At 34.0% G+C, this 16,688-nt stretch overlaps 1 pseudogene; it reads right to left on the bottom strand.

Moving 5' to 3' along the window:
* Positions 1–12,980: 12,980 nt before the first annotated feature.
* LOC102487032 (glutamine synthetase pseudogene) lies at positions 12,981–14,084 on the bottom strand (annotated as a pseudogene).
* Positions 14,085–16,688: the final 2,604 nt, after the last annotated feature.

The raw sequence follows: 16,688 nt of genomic DNA, 5'->3' as shown, positions 1-16,688 counted from the left end.
ATATAGAATCAACCCAAGAAGATCTTCTCCAAGGCACATCATAGCCAGATTAACCAAAACCACAGATAGAGATAATATACTAAAATTGGCAAGAGAAAAACATCAAGGTAATTTCAAAAGATATCCCATCATTAATAGCAGACCTCTCGTCCGAAACAATGTAAGCAAGAAAAGAATGGGAAAATATATTCAAAGTGTTTAGTGAAAAATAATTTCAACCAAAAATACTGTATATGGCAAGAATATCTTTAATGTGGGAAGAAAAGATAAAAACATTCTCAGATGAACAAAACCTAAAAGAATTTACCAACCCCAGGCCATCTCTTTGAGAAGTTCTGAAGGGAGTACTATACCAGGAAACTAAATGCAGACAAGTAAGATAACAAAAAATAACCAAGAGAAAGGCCAGACTAATGAAGGGACAGGTTCTGAAATATCAATAATAATGTTGAATGTTAATGAAAAGATCAGACCACAATAACACTGTAAATTCAACAAAAGAGATTACAAGAGACTGAAGTGGTGAAATAGAATTCTATGACTTTTTAAACATTGCTGATTTTCTTCTGTTTGTCTTTCAGATTTAAGGATTTTTGTTTTCTTTTGAGTTGTTGGGTTCAACAATTTGTTAAAGAATTTTTTTTAAATTGAAAAAAATTTTCTCCCTTCCTGACTCCTTTACAATTGGGAAAGATTTATGAGCATTCTTATTTTGTGGCAAAAAGGTTATTTGCATAAGTTCAGTAATACAATAGTTTTTGTTACCTTGCATCAGAAATTGAATTCTTATAGAACTTTGTGCAAATAACAGTCCAAGTTGAGATTAACTTAATTTTTTTTACAAATATGTTAGTTTATACCTCTCTTTAGTATAAGGGGGAATGGAGGGAGAGGAAAAAAATGTTTCAGAAGAAAATTACAGTGCACTTGTCTCTAAATTCTAGCTTTGTCCATACTTTAAGATATCTTGTGAATCGATAAAATGTGAAAAATAAAGTTTAGTGTGGAAGGGAGGGAGGGGATAGGGGAAGGAAAAAATGGGGAAAAGTATACCTAATTGACAAAACATGAGAAGCTATCTGCTGATGATAATATATATAATAATATCCTTGTCTTGACTGACGTGCATGATTTTCTGTGTTGGAAAAATAAATGTATTGTGTAAAGACATGTGATAGAATGTGAATTTAAATAAATAAATAAATAAAAACAGTCCTCCTGAGAAATGAATTCCATGAGACAAGAATTTTCTCTCTCTCACACTTTTTTTTTCATTGCTTTGATTTCAGAACGCAGAATAGTGCTAGATGCATAATTGGTTCTCATTATGTATAATTTGAATGAATTGATAACAAAAAACATTTTAAAATAAATGTTTTATTTGTTTTTCTCTCTTTTTGTAAGACGTTTATGTCTTAGGATATGTGCACTTGCCAGGGAGAGAGAAAGAGAGACAGACAAACAGACACAATGAAAGGGAAAGTGAGAAATCACAAACACACACACAGACACACACACCCAGGAAGGATGGCCATGCCACAGTCTGTTCTTGTCCATTTCTCTCCCAAGATTTTAGGTAAGAACATACAAGCACCGAGTGTGATTATCAATCTATCAGGCACAGGACTTGAACTGTGGGAGTCTAGAAATATAACCACCAAACCAACAGTTAGTCCCCTAAAAAAGAAGTTTTACAAGATGCATTCTGTGAGTGTGAAAATAATGTATAGGAATAGCTTCCCTTGATTTGGAAATCAGAGAACATTTCAAGAAAGAAGTTACTATATTTTGTTTGTCTTTTCAAATACATTTAAAATACCTTTTGTTTAAGTTATTTGCCATAAGGCCATGTGAGCTCACCAGAGAGACAGTGAGAGGGAAAGTAAGAAATTATCCCTCAAGTGGAATGACCATGCTATAATCCCTTCCAATCTATTCTCTTCCTGGGATTTTGGGCACTCACACAAAAGCACTCAGCATGATTTTCAAGCCACCAGGCCTAGGACTTGAATTGTGTCAGCTGTGTGGAAGTCCAGCACCCCAAACTCTATGCCACTTTCTGGTCCCTTAAAATACATTTAAATTTTTTTGTACATACTTTAACTATTGAAGAAATCATTCTTGAATATAAATTGCTCAAGCGTCAGATATCCCATTAATGTCCGGACTCTTCAAATAGATACTGCACTATAGAATTTTACTGATGTTTACCTTTCCTCTAAGTGCAACTTGCCTGAAAATTGCATTTCTCTCCTTCACATCCCCACTTTCAGTACATATAAACTGTAAACTTGTGGATTTTCAGCTGCATTTTTATTAATTACATTGCTTAGATCATTCCAAAGGCCTCAGTACCTATGGTACATGTCTCTGATTCCTTAATTAAGCCTAATCTAGATTCAAAAAACTTCAGAGCTGGATGTTAATGGCTGTTGTATGTAGGAGGAAGGGAGATGGGAATTGGCTAGTTAACCCGCAATTCCAAGAGACAGGAATTTAGCATCATTTATGGATTAATTTCAAGGAAGAGTAGCTGTCTCAGAATGTATATTCCTTATTCTCATATTACTTAAAATTTTAGCCTCAGAAAATGGCAGAAAAAAAAGTGTTTGTATAAGCCATCTCCTTCAAGCAATCTTTATTTTATGCAAATTTGGTCAATACTTCTGTAAAGATTTTTTTACTGTTTATACATTCAAAATGTTCCATAGTTCATATGCCTCAGATCTTAAACAGGTAGAGAAAATTAATCTATTTCTTTTGTTTAATTGCTGAGAGAGCCATATGAATATAGTAGAAATGGTTCATAATATTGTGTGTTTTTACTGGACAGTCTACCATTTTCTTCCATGTCTTTCTATCCAACAAGAAAGAAGATAGAAAAATGTGTGCAAATACAAAACATTATAACATACTTTAATATATACATATTAGTCATAATCAGAAAATTCATGGAAAAACATATGATTAAAAACTTACATGGATTTGAAACATTTTTGTGGCAATATAAACTTGTACTTTAATTAGTTTTCCATAATCTTTTGAAATCCCTGTATACACAAACATTATTCTTTTTAGCCAGTTTATTTACTATTGTAGAATTTAATTCTTAATACGTTTTTCCTGCAGTCTCTTTGAGCTTTCTAAACTTCTTTTACAAAAAGAAACTCAGAGACAAAACAAAGTCATAATCTATTATATATTCTTTGCATTTCAGTTAATAATCTACTTTAATATGTATTGGGCTTTCAGTATTAATCTGTGCCTACCTAGATGTAGAGAAATTAAAAAGAAAGTTTGAAAATAAAATATTTTAATTTTAGTTGATTTTAAATTCTTTCTTTTTTTGAGTATAACTTAATATAATTATAAAAAATGTTATGTAACTACTAAATGATTAACAGGTATTATGATTATACCAAAGAGGACTTTTTAAGCAAATAAAAAGTGAACACTTTAACTTAAAACACTTGACTCACTTACTCACTTAACTTGCTGAACTTGATTGGTATTTGAGCGATCTTTGCTTAAAGCGAGTGAACAGACTACAATTATATTTTACAGACAAATGAGGCCTTCTCTGTATGGCCAAGAATGAATGTCTCTAATAATTCCCAAATGCTTTATCAATAAAATAATGGTAAATACTTTATTGACCCTCACTATTACGATGAGTAAGAGGAAGCTATTTTTATTGAGTAGAATGGTTTGAATTAAAATCTTATTTCATTCTTTGCCTGTTTTAACTTTCTTGCTCCCGTTTTCTATGAATTCTTGTTCTACATCTTTAATATATCAGAAAAAAAACATCTTACACACACAATTTTTAATGAATGTAAACCCTTAGCTTTATTAGTTTTTTAAATTTACATATATTCCATGAATATACCAGTCAATGCAGAGTGAAATAGAAATAACATCAATTTGGTGAACATGCAAATAAATAATTTCATTCTTTTCCAAGCCTGAGTTCTTCAAATTATTGAAATAGCTAATAGTAACATCATGATATTCAGTGAAAATAAGTAGGGAGAATTAAGATAGAGATCATGTATTCAACAGTGATTTTAAAATATTGTGAAGCTATTTTTAACTCAATGAAGCACATAAATATTCTATTCAAAAGGGGAATTATATATTTAGTTTGCTGTAATAGGATATATTTCAATTGTAATGGATTTCTACATTAGTAATTTTATAACAATTTAATATTAACCTGTGATCCCATTGATGATATAGTTTTTCTTCAAATTATTAGGTTCATTTACTAAAGAAATCTTGGATATTACTTTAGGTTAATTAATGGTAATTATAATAAAAAAAATAAAGACCCCTGTGAATAGCCAACCATTTTTTCAAATTAGAACCTTAATTAAAATGCTATGGTCTAATAATTACAGACTCATTAGTTAAATCCCCTATAGTGTTTCATAATTGTTTTGAAGTTATCATATAATTTATGTAATTCTTATCTTCCCATAGTGACTGTTATTTACTGTAGGAAAATGGTAAGAAAAATCACGTTTCCAGTGAATAACCACCGTGCCACATTAAGAGGCCATATATTCACCTGTAATTTTTTCTTCTTTATAACCATTACTTTCAATGACAGAATCACTTTAATTAAAAAATATCAACTAGTTATTTGGAGGAGGGCCTTCAAAAGAGTAAATTAACATGTATCAAAATGGTTGACTGGGCAAGAAATTTAGGATTAGTATATTGCAAATTGACTTACTCTTCTCTCCCATTCTCTTCAACTTTTCAGTTGGAGTTATACTAAATACTGGTGCTTGCCTTTCAATGAGTTCAACTGAGGGGAAACAAATTGTTTAATAGATTATTCTGTATCTGTTACAGAAGCTTTTTACTTTTCTTTTTTTCTCCTTTTTATAATCTTCTCTTTTCTACTTTCTTAACTCTTAATATGAATGAACACAAACTGTAATCAAGGTATTTGAAAGAAAAATACTTAATAAAATCATACCTTTTAATAACTTCTTAAATATCTAGGCCTGAGGGGGGTGGAACCCTAATATTAAAGTGAATTTGAATTCTTTCATTTACTATTTCAGGGGCACTATCTAAAATACCTAAAATCTTTGAGACATGGTTTGTAGCCTTATAATGGAAATTGTTTAAGTTACCTATTAGTTCAAACAATGAAACAATAAGATATAAGAAACAGAAAGATTAACTTTTTTATTTTTATTTTTTGGTGTGTATGTGTGTGCATTTGTGTATATATACAGGGAAGAAAGCTGTATTCTAGTTTTTTGTTTGTTTGTTTGTTTTTGGTAATGATTTATTGAAGTTACAACTGAGACTTTCAGCTAGAGTTCAATGAAATGGAATGCACTAGAAGTTTAGGCTCAAGATTGAATAAACAAAGAATTTAAACCATGTGCGAATAATATTGTCTATGCCATGAGTTGTCGATTAATGTTATATACATCTGTGTAACAATCTAAAGAAAAATATTTGCACCATACTCCAGATCAATTAATACAAATTTCCAGGTTGAGATCCAGGATGTACATCTTCATCCTTATATATTTGCTTCTGTTTGAGAGTGTAGATAAATTTAAAATAATGATGAATAAATTTAAAAGTAAAAGACTGTAATAATAGTTAAAGTTTGATAGAAGAACCTTCACAATATGTAATATTTCAATAGTAGAAAGAATAACACAATACAATGGATGTACCAAAAATTGATATGTACAAATGTCAGAGGGAAAAACAGAAGAATATTCACAGATCAAAAGAAAAGAGGGTTTTCATAAATTTATAACAGAGTCAATATTTTAATTATATTTTCAATGTAAGGACTGAAAGCTGTTGAATGGATTTTTTTTCACTGGTGGACATTTTTGAGTTGATATTCAGAGCTACAGGGGCAGTACAAACCTGATTTAAATGGATCTATCTTAGTGAGTAAATGATGTGAGGGCAAATGTGTCACACAAACAGCTTATTCAAATCAGCTCATTAAAAATCAAATTAAGGGCTGGTCTTGTGGTCTGGTGGTTGAGGGAGCTAGATCCCACATAGCTTACTGTGTAGCTCAAATCCCAGCCTCAGTGGCTTAAAAGAAAACATGCTGGGCACATGAGTGTGTTTGCAAGTCCCAATAGATGGACAAACTAAGAAGAGACTACGATGCGACTACAATCTATTAGGAGGTACTCTCTGCCTCTTCCTCTCTTTCTGTCTCTCTCTGGCAAGCACAGACACACACAAATAAATAAATAAATAGTAAACAAACAAAAAATACTGTTATGTTGCAGCATAATTAGTCACAACTATTTTGAGAAAAATATCAAGTCTGAGCCCGACAAGAGGTGTGTTAGTTAAGGTGCTGGACTACCACATGGACAACCGTGGTTTGGGCCCTAGACCTGGTGGCTTGCTTTCTTACTTTCCCTCTCTCTCTGGTAAAATTAAAACAATAATAATAATAATAAATTAAATTAAATTAAATAATTCTTAAATAAATATCAAGTCAATATTAGTCTCAACTACAATAGTAGAAAACTAAGATTTATATTTCATAAAGACGATTCTATTTTCTTTGAGGAAAATGAATAAAGTGGAGAAAGAATTGATGACTAAAATAGCTTAATGTAGTCTGGCTGAGAGGTTAAGTAGTGTTGAATGAATCAGAGTGGAGGCTGTTTAAAAAGAGAAGAGTAAAGATAATCAGTACGCATTTGATATATTAAATCAAAAAGGCTTATTTTTGGATTTTGTAGAAAGCTTCCTGAGTATGATGGATCAAAAATGTCTCTCATTTCTGTTTTATAATTTACTTACACAGGTGGTAGAACCATTTACTGAAATAAGAGATAATTCCAGGTATGAAAAGTATACAAATTTATGGGACTAGTAGGTGACTTGGTGATTAAGATGCTAGACTCCCACATTGCCACCTGGAATTTGAATCTTGGGCCTGGTAGCTTGAAACTCATGCTGGGAGTGTACGTGAGCCCAAATTTTTGGGAGGAGATGGAGGAATTGCAGCGTGACCATCCCCCCAGTTTGTGGGGTGGTGATTATTTCATTTTCCCTCTCACTGTCTCTCTGTTAAATATGTAGATTAATTGGGGTATAGAATTGCCATTTTGATTATATTAATTCTTTCAATCCAGGAACATGGAATATTCTTCCACTTTTTTTGTGTGTAATTCTGAATTTCTCTTTTTAGCTATTCATAGTTTTGCTCATGGAGGTCTTTAACTTCTTTGTTTAGACAGTCCTGTTAACTTTAAAAAATTTTGATGTTTCCAGTTTTTGCTGAGAAAGTAGAGTAATGACCACTTCCATTTTCTGCCAGTTCAAATATAAATAACTACAATCCTTTTGGAAAACCATCTTATGTTGCCTTGGTTAAAGATTTATGACTCAACAGTTCTACTATTTGTTATACATAATACACAAATCCTTGTGAATTTTGCCTAAGATTACCTATTAAAATGCTTATAGCAACTAATAACAAATAATAATCCAAATGTCCATGAAGATTTGAAGAGATGTATTCATACTATAAATATCAGTCAGCAGTGATAATTCATGTACAAAGCTATGTCCATCAAGTAGGATGAGTCAGAACAGTATTGAGCACAAAATAAGTAATTCATAGAGAAAAGAAAATGAATTCAATTTGATTTCATTAAAATAAAAAACCATAGGCCAACACATATATGGCATATTTGTAAAACTCTAAAATTAATGGATAGTATTACCACATAGTCTTGTGGTTAAGGGAGCTGATCTCACATGCTGGCCGTAGACTGAATTCTGGGCCCAGCAGCTTGAAAACATACTAGAAGCAAATACATACTTGCCCCAAATCCCAGCAGGATGGAGATGTGGGAGAGAAGGGATTACAACATGACCATGCCCCATTGGGTATGCTTTCTCTCTCTGTCTGTCTCTATGTCTCTTTTGGGTGAATCCATGTGCCATCTGGCAACTAAAAAGAAAATAAATTAAAAAAAAAAAAGATGGACTAACATAGTCTCTCATATGAAAGGAGGATGGTAATATGAATGGAGGTAGCATATAGATTGTAAGAAAATTAAGGTAGTATCTTATTTATTCTGTATTACAAAGTACTGTTGAAAATTAAGGTATACATAACACAAAAATCATGATTGTGGCCACATTTAAGAATTAAGGAGAGATATAATTGAAAAAAATCTAAATATAATGGTAATATTCTATTAATTAAGTCATGAGAATTTGCTTATTTATTTCATTTATTATCTTATTTGATAAATGTACACCTACGATCTAACTGTCCAAAATATCTACTGCTCAGTAGATTATTTAATTAATTGTTATTTGTTATTGTTTTCTATGAGCAATCTAACATTTACTAAAGGATTAAATATAGTTATTTTACTCTGAACTAAATTATTCAGTGTCTAACATCATTTACAAATAAAATTCCTCAGTATTTTGTTTTATTTCCTGTGTATTTTATCCATATTAAAATAATCAGTGTCCCAGTTACTTGTACACTTTTGTTTGTTTTATTTTATGTTTTTTATCTTTTTTTTTACAAATTCAATAAAACTAAAAGTTTATTCTTCAAAATAACTGATGAATTTAATAATTCATTTGTAAGATTAATCAAGTAGAGGTTTCACACAAAGGAGAGAAAGCACAGATTACCCAGTGACTGCTATTAGAATTCAAATAGAAAAGTAGACATCATTAAACCCTAAAGGCATTAAAATAACAAAAGAAGAGGTTACAAATAACTTTATACTGATAAATTTGAAAATTTTAAAGAAATGGACAAAATTTTTAAAAAATCAGCTTGCCAAAACTGTCAATAGAAGGACTGGAAGATGTGAATAGTCCAAAATTAAGGGCCCCCCCCCAAAAAAAATAAATTTATCTGTGATTAAGAAGTTTCCCACAATGAAAGATCTAAGTTCAGATGCCACCACCAGTAAATTCTTTCAAACATTTAAGGAAGGAATAATATCAATTTTACCTAGTCTTTCAGAAAACAGGAAAAAATGAAATGCTTTCGTGCATTTGCCAAATAGACAGAAACAGTGAGAGGGAAAGTGTGAAATCAAGTCCAGTGGAGATGGCTATGCCTCAATTCTTTTGCCTCCATTCTCCTCCTGGGATTTGGGGCATGTGCACCAGGTGTGAGTTTCAAGCTGCCAGGTCCAGTACTCAAACCACGTTCAGCCACGTGAGAGTACAACTACTTAACCACCATACCAACTGCTGGCTCCTACTTGTACATTTCTAATTGTGAGTTGAAAATAAACAGAAATGGTTATTTCTTCATGTTTCTAAATAGGAAAATTATGTGAACAATTCTCCTTTTCCTCGATGTTGACTCTTACAGATATCTAAATTTAAAACTTGTCTGTGGTATTCTGAAATGAAAATAGATTAGAAATAGAAACATGAAATATGGCTGCATTTAATTTTTCTTCCTATGTTAAAGCTAAAATAATTCACATTCATATGTATTGAAGAAATAAATGTATATATAGTAAGATATAAAAGGATATTATAGTTACAGAAATTAAAATAAAATATCATTACTTCATTTATTCATGCATTTTGAATTAAAATGAGAATTTTGAATTTTGAATTTTTAGAATTTAAAAAGGAAGCTTTGCCACTTGCTTGAAGAATGATATCAATATTAGTGATAATACAGATATAATAAAGACTGGGTATTTGCCTGTGGCTTAAGACTTTTGTTAAATTATGCACTTTTGGACTGGGGAGTCAAAACATGATACTTTCAATCCTACAAATGACAGTAGAATAGGAAAGACATCATCTTGCATTTTCTGTTGGAAAAAAATATATAAAATAAAAATATCCTGGAGACATGCAAGAGACTGATGAAGAAAAGTAGCACACTTCTTTATTTTCTCTCATTTACTCATCGCATAAACATTTTGCTTAAGAAATATGACATCTCTTTCTAGATAGAAACCTAAGAGTAAAAAATACAGAGTCTGAATATCTGTTTTGTGTCTTAATTTTAAATATGCAGGGAAAACGCCTTTTTATATCATGAACAGAAAACTAAATAAGAGAAATACAGATCTCAAATATACACCCAAAGTGGAAATCTGGAAAGATTAGCATCTCAGAAGCTGCCAGCTGTCCTGTTGATAGCTAAAAATCTCTGAAATTTGAGTAGGTGTGTGTGTGTGTGTGTGTGTGTGTGTGTGTGTATGTTTTCAGAATGAAGTACCCTTTTCGTGTGGAGCTAATGAAAAGAGATGGAAACCAAAAACTACAAAATCCAAAACTTAAATCCTAGTTAAAAGATAAACTAAAATATAACAGAATCCTCAGAGAGAAACCACAAGGAATCACCTGTCTCAAACAGTGAGTAGGTGGAAAGTGGGGAAAACAAAAATAAAACAAACCTTGTAAAATTTACCACTGCAAACCACATGTGAGTTTGCCATCCACATAATGTATAAAACAACCTCGGATTCAACAATCCTGGAGGCATGGAGTGTTTCTTAAATGTCCCCTTTGTTAGTAAGCCAGGTGCCTAGTAAAACAGAAAGTCTCTCTGGAGGCTTTTTTCCTCCAAGAATTACTACAGGTAAAGTTTGATCAAATGTGATCACCCAATAAAGCATCTCAAAGGCATGGAGGAAAAAAGAGTCCCTAACAGAGAAGTAGTAGAAACAATAATCAGAAAAATAAGCAAAAAATATCCTGAAGAAACGATATAATACATACATATGTGTGGAAGTATGAGTGCACATAAACACACGCACAGGTAGTTGAGAGACTAACTTCTGGGTCCAGTTAAGTGCCTAAAGAAAAATGCTTGTAGTACCGAACAAACATAATTAGGAATGTCTTAGAGAGTAGTGATGACTTAACAGTAGAACTATTTCCTTCCAATAGGTTTTAATTGACATTTATACAATAGTTGTATGTATTTATGGGGTTAAAATGTGACTTTTCAGTACATGGATACAAAATGTAATAAAGGCCATCAACATAGTCTCCGTCTCAGACATATGTAAGTGTTTTGTGTTGTGAACATTTGACATACTCCCTATCTATTGTGAAATATAGAGTGAATTGGCACCAACCATAGTTACTTCAGTGTGTTCTTTAGAATTCATTCCACTTTCCTACTTGCGAACTTGTAGCTTCCTATTTATGTGAATGTCTGAGTATCTTTGTTTATCTGGCATGACAGTGCTGGTAAGACACAGCCTGACATCCCTTTCTATTATATTACAGCCCCTCAATCAGATATTGACAAAGAAAATGTTGAGAAGTGTGCATGGTATGCTGCTATGCCAACATTTTTACTTTATAATATCTCAAATACATTAAGAAAAATATTTGCTTCCTTGTAAGCTAACGACCAGGCATTAAGTTAAGGAAAACACAAACTATTAACTTTAATAGAAGGCAAATATTTGGACCAATACGAAAGGTAAGATAATTAGGGTAACAGTTTGGGCATTTTTAAAAGTAATAGCAGAATTATCATATGGGGTCAATGTTTTACCTTTGCAATCTGTATTTTTGAAAAGAAGAAACTGAATAAAGCTGTTGCTAAGGATGAGTACTTAGAAATCATCTGATATATGACCTGAAACATTATTTCTATATGTAAATTTTAGAAACACTTCAGGAAGATTTTTTTAATATGTTTTACGTGTTAAACAGAAAGGGACTTCAGCATCAAACATGTTTGAAGAAGATAGTGTGACATACTGTAACCAAATTTAAAGAGTTCATTAAACCATTAGTAAGACTTCTTTATATTTTTGTAATTAGTAATCCACAGATGTAGACTTAATTCTCTTAAATGTTAGTGAGAAACTCTTGTTATTCAGAAGTGGTTATTTGTGTTTGTTTTGCTTTAAGAACTTTAATATATCAAAAGACCTGCCTTAGTGACATACTAGTCCCATCAGAAAATACTCAATATCCCAGCAATAGCATACTCAAATTGACCAGCCATCTCATGTTTCTAAATCCCCGTGTGTGGACAAGCACATGTGTGTTTTTTTAATCCAAAGCCACGAGGCTCAGGTAACTGCTAGTAATGAATATCCACCTGGTAACTAATGACTGTCCACCCAGGAGAGTGGGCAGGGGAGAGAAACCCTTAAGTAGATAAGAGACCAAAGTCTTGAACAGCCAACCTCTCAAGCACTGCTTCCCCACCACCGCCCCTCCAGGTTAAATCTAAACAAGACTTGTTTCCTCCAATCTGGCTCCTAGTGACCAAGATGGTTTTCTCCCTTGGAAAAACACTTATTCACATACACTCATGTATAGTTTTTTTGTTTATTTTAAAATTTAAATTTAAAAATACTACTCTGTGTTATAAAAGGAGGGTCAAGCAGTAAGACCTTTCTCTTCTGGTAAGGTCAGATATTCATCAGGTTGCATTCTGAGCTTTATGCTCTGGGGAGCACATGTAGCCCCAAGCAAGAGAAGCATAAGAGAGCAAAGGCCTTTTCCTTCCTTATTCCAACCCCTCCCTCTCTAACTCCCTCTTCTCAGAAAGAGTTGGTTATAACCTCTGATGGAATAGAGCTTTCCACTGTGAGGGAAAGTCCTAATATAACCAGTCAGTCTCAGCTACCTCGACAAAAATGTCCTCCCCCTACTTTTTCACGCATGTGCTGTATGGACAGGTACGCCTGCTGGCCAAGCATCTCCATTACATGGCAGCAGTGTTATGCGTACCCAGCCTCCTCCCCACTAATACACTAGAAAGCTTCAGTGATGGGAAAAGGGGTTAGTTATGAAGATATTAAGAAACTGACCCCTCTATCCTGGCCAAGAAAGCAAGATTAAGTGGGCGCAAGGAATAGAAAAAGACCTTGATATTCCACCCTTTGAGTTACAATTGAGACAATTAGGGCCACAGGGAATGGGGCAGAGCTGCAGTGGGATGAGCTAGGAAGGGTTCGATGGTTGGAAGTCTAGTCCGCTTAGTTTTTGTACTGGAAGGGCTCGTCGCCGGTTTCATTGAGAAGACACGTGTGGATGAAGCTTCTGTCACTGAGTAGGGGTCGAAGTTGGCAGAGGGGCGCCGGTCTTCAAAGTAGTCCTTCTTCTCCTGGCCAACAGTCCAGGGAATGAGCATGTTGGCACTACAGTTGGCCATGCCAGCGGAAAAGTCGTTGATGTTGGAGGTTTCGTGGAATCCAGCTAGGTGACAGCCGTTGTCCAGGTACTCCCCTTGGGATCATAGTGATAACTGATGCCTCTTGCTCAGCTTTTCAATGGCTTCTTCGGTGTACTTCAGACCATTCTCCTCGCATATAGACTTGGTGCTGAACTTGGTATGGCAGGCGGCACCATTCCAGTTCCCAGGAATAGGCTTTGGGTCAAAGGTTGCTATCACCCCAGAGTCTTCACATACCGGATGCAGGATGAAATAGGCCACCCTGAGATGATCTCCTATGCTGATTCCTTCACAAGGTCCTATTTGGAATTCCCACTGGGTAGGCATAACCTCAGCATTTGTCTCCACAATTTTGATTCCAGCCTACAAGAAGGCCTGGTAGTGAGCTTTCACGATATCCCTGCCATAGGCTCTGTCTGCTCCCAATGAACAGTAATATGGATCTTGGGGCCTAGGGAAGCCATTGGAAGGCCAACCAAAGGGGTGCCTATCTGTCCCCATCAGAGTATATTCCTGCTCCATTCTGAACAAGGGGTGCTGGTTGCTCACCATGTCCATTATCCGTCTATAGGTATACCTTAAATTGCTCTCTGCAGGCTTTCGACTATACTTGATAACTTCACAGAACACCAGCTTGTTGGGGTCCTTGTGGAAGGGATCCTGAAACATAGCAGCAGAGATGAGATACATGTCACTGTTGGGACCTTCAGACTGAAAAGTTTTAGAATCATCAAAATTCCACTCTGGCAACTCTTCCACACGTTTGGGCTCACAGTCTAGGGTCCAGGTCTTACAGCACAGTGCCATGGATCCAGATACACGTGGCCTGGACTTTCTTGCCCTGTGGCAGGGACGTGTACACCTGCTTGATGCCTTTGTTCAACTGGGAACTTGGTGAGGTGGCCATGGTGGAAGACGTTCTGGGCCGCAAGCAACTGGGAGGATGAGCTGGTTGGTGAGAGTGAGGTGAAATGAGGGGCGAGGATTCCAGTGCTGCTCAAGGACTCCACTCTACTCCCATCCTTAGATCTCCAGAAGTGGTTATTAAAAAAAATAATAATATAAAATAGCATTATACATATGCTGCCAATTTTTGCTTTTTTATAATTTATTTTTGACATATAATAAATGTATATATTTATATGGTACAGTGTAATGTTTTCATTCATGTTTGAGTATATACATTGTATAATGATCAAATCAAGTTATTTAACACATCATTATCTTGAACATTCATTCCTTTGTGATGAGACCATTAAAAATCCTCTATTCTAGCTATTTTGAAATATGAAATATAATACTCTTAGCAATAATTACTGTTCTGCAAAATAGCATGTCAGAACCTAATCTCTCTTATCTAACAGCAGCCCTGTACTTGTTAATATATTCCTTGCCAACACCCGTCCTTTTTTTCTTCCCAGTCTTTGTAACCACTATTCTACCCTCTACATTTATGAGTTCAGATTTTTGAGGTTGTGTATATGAATAGAATCATATGCTATTTATCTTTTCATGTGTGGCTCACTTCACTTACCATAATATCATCCAGGCTGAGAGTTCATTCTTCTTTTTGGCTGAATAGTATTTTGTCGTCATTTTAAATGTGTATGCATGTGTGTGTGTTTATCTATATAATATATATATATATATATGTTTTAAATTTAAGTATTTAATCCATTTTTATATATAGTTAGAATAGGGTCTAATCTCATTTTTCTCTATGCGTATATCGAGTTTTCCCAACATCATTTGTTGAAGAGACTGTCCTTTTCCCAATATGTGTTCTTCGCACTTTTGTCAAAATCAGTTGGCTATAAGTAACTAGGTTTCTTTCTCAGTTCTCTATTTTCTTTTATTATTCTATATATACATTCATATGCCAGTACCGTGCTGGTTTTTGTTAGTAAAGTTTGTTATTAGAATACTTTGAAAATAGGTATTGTGGTGGTTCTAAAAGGTACAAAGATCTCAAGTAAGCAACCTAACATCGTACCTCAAGAAACTAGAAAAGCAAGAACAAACTAAATTATGTACAGTGATTGAATGTATAAAAAATACATAAATAAATAGATAAAAATGTCAACTTTTTAACCTTAAAATATTAATTTTTTTTCAAAAGTTAAACAAAATTGAATAGCTCTTCATAGGAGGAAGACAAAAAGAGAGAAAATCTCAAACAAAATTGTTGATGAAAAGTAAACACTACCACTGATATCAAAGAAGTACAAAGGATTGGGCCCAACTCACAGCCTGGTGGTTAAATGGGATCTGAATCCCATGTGGATGATCACCATTCAGGTCTCAGCACCTGTGTCTTGAGTTACATTCTGGCCAGTGTGCCCTAGGTCTCAATACTTAGAGAAATGGAGGAAAAAAATGTGACGTGGACTATGTCCCATTGAGGAGTGCTCTCACCCTTTCTCTTTTTTTCTCTCTGGCAAGTACATGTATGCTCTCGCAAAAACAGAACAAAATAAACAAAACAAAACAAAAAGAGTTAGAAATCTATTATGAAAAAACATAAGCCAACAAAATAGAAAATCTAGAATAAATAAACAAATTCCTAGACACATATAACCTACCAAAACTGCATCATAAAAAAACAGAAATGCCAACCAGATCAATGTAAGTAAAGAGACTGGATACAAAAAAAAAAAAAAAAAAAAGTCCTCTAATAACAGTTTTGGGTATAGCTCTCAGGAATGTGAACCGTTAAGACCTGCTGGTATGAAAAGTACCTTCAGTTTCAAAACGTTGCTGAGTCAAAGAACCAGGAACTAAAGGATTCTGGAAGAATTACCACATCTCTGATGTATGACTGTATGTGTGGTCAACTTCTAGCTTTACATTTGCTCCATACTGACATGAATAAACCAAGATAGTGTTGGAACAGAATACTATCTGCTGTAAAATCTGCAAAATCTGAACTTAGAGGAATTTGGTCAGTATGACCATGAATCTGCCTGAGCAATTTCCCAGGGATCCATATGACTATCAACACTCACCAGCAATCTGAGACCATCAGCGAATCATGGAGGCACTTAGACAAGAAGGAACAGAGATTTCACCCTGGTCTCTTGGTATCACTGATGACTTTGTAGCTTTTTCTGGACTCCGTATAGAAGAATCTGGGAAAAGGATGAGCAAGAATGACAGCTGACTCCACCATCAGAATGGTTCTGCCAAAAGAGCCAATTACAGGAGCTTACTGTTTTCTTTAACAGACCTATTCCCTGTCAGAGCCTGCCCAGGTCCATCAACTTCCTATGAATAGCATTTAGACAGATGAACTGATTTTGTGACTGTCCTTGAAAGGTGATTTACCATTCTGAGTATAAGATCTGTTTTCAGAATAGTGTGTACTGACAAATTCAGAAATGTAGGATTTTTATTTTTAATTTCTTGGCTGGAATAAGCACCTCAGCATTCTTTCATGAGTACATGATAAATTTATTTATCATATAAAGTGTACTACATATATTTTGTCCTTAAACATTGTGGAGAATAATTG

This window comes from Tupaia chinensis, unplaced genomic scaffold (assembly GCF_000334495.1).
Source record: "Tupaia chinensis unplaced genomic scaffold, TupChi_1.0 Scaffold148049_1, whole genome shotgun sequence".
Classification (NCBI taxonomy): Eukaryota; Metazoa; Chordata; class Mammalia; order Scandentia; family Tupaiidae; genus Tupaia; species Tupaia belangeri.
Note: the sequence above shows the minus strand (reverse complement) of the source record. Positions and strands in the feature narration are given on the sequence as shown.